Raw genomic sequence first — 1,377 nt, 5'->3', positions numbered from 1 at the left:
AACAATTTAAGGGGGTCTGAATACTTTCCGTACCCACTGTATATATTATATTATGTACTTTTAAGATTTGAAGTACACTTGAAGTGCACATTCATGCTTCAATTATGGTAAATAAAGGTGACAAAGGAGCCAAAAAAAGCTAATCTCTCCATAAACCAACAAATAACACATAGTGCAGGCTGATCAGAAGAATACAGTGTCCAGTGTGAACGCTCCTCAGAAGGCAGTGTGAGTGAGAAGCTGAACAAGCTTGTAAAATGTGGCAGAAGTGGACTTTCCTCCTTTACTCCATGTGGATTATTTGAAGCATTTTTATGCACAGGTTCCCACTTAAATATCTGCTGAGGCTTATTTGAATGTGTAATTTGTCAGAGTACAAAATGAAACCAAAATAAATCTTTCTGTTGCATTTGTTTGCTCCTCTATAATTAGACGGGCTCCTCGTGTGTGTGTGTCGTCACCCCGTGGCTTTTTCATGTTATCAGGCATGTCTTGGGCTCCAGATAGGTGGGCCATTTCGGACAGTTTGTTTGCTTTCCTCCGGACTCGTGCGCTATCAGCTCCAAACACATGGACACGGAGTGCGTTACTAGTGACTTTTACCCGACTGGTGGTCAACTGCCGCTAGACATGCTGAAAGTTATAGCCACGGCTGATAACCACTGTTTGCGGTGAAGGTCTTCATTGCTTCCTTCGCAGTATAATAAATATTCAGCTGTGATGGGCCCACGATTTGCCTGCCAGACATAAATGTCGCTGTTGTGATAAAATATACATAGACTTTACGCTGGTGATGCTGAGAGGAGTGTTTAGTGCGGGAATTATTGGGGTTGTGATGGGTCATTGCAGGGTACAGAAGAGACGACAGCGCTGGGCTGAGAATAGATTTCTTCTCCTGTAAGTATAAGGAGCATGACTCATTTTAGATGAACGCCTGTGGCTACATTCTGCTGTACTGAATCTTTACCCATTTCACCTCCTGTTTTTTTTTTTTTTCCAACAACTCTGGAGAAAATATTGACAGATACACCAGAGCTGAATTGTATTTCAGGAGCCAAATTCAAGTTCCCTCTTTCTTTTATCACAGGGATTTCTGGAAGACTCATTTGATGAATTGTCAGTCGTGTACTTCTGCGAGCAAATCTTTGTGTGAATCTGAGCTGTGTGATTGACCGTTATCTCGGCCCAGTGATTTTACTGGTTTCATGTCTTTCATATCACTCCACACTCTTTCTACTCTCATAATGAAATATTTAAATCTGAAATCAATATTTCAAATCCATTTATTTATTTGTTAAATAGCAATGTAATTACCTCAACCTGATCACCCTGCCCTTGACATTTTACCATTCAAAATGTAAGTAAATCTCATATATA

At 40.3% G+C, this 1,377-nt stretch overlaps 1 protein-coding gene across 1 annotated transcript in view; it reads left to right on the top strand.

Moving 5' to 3' along the window:
• Positions 1-1,377, top strand: part of LOC107683760 (astrotactin-2-like) — a 496,105-nt gene that overhangs the window by 41,393 nt on the left and 453,335 nt on the right. The window lies entirely within an intron of this gene.

Source organism: Sinocyclocheilus anshuiensis, unplaced genomic scaffold (genome assembly GCF_001515605.1).
Source record: "Sinocyclocheilus anshuiensis isolate Anshui unplaced genomic scaffold, SAMN03320099.WGS_v1.1 scaffold1549, whole genome shotgun sequence".
Taxonomy (NCBI): Eukaryota; Metazoa; Chordata; class Actinopteri; order Cypriniformes; family Cyprinidae; genus Sinocyclocheilus; species Sinocyclocheilus anshuiensis.
The sequence above is the reverse complement of the archived record's forward strand: the minus strand, read 5'-3'. Positions and strand labels throughout refer to the sequence as shown.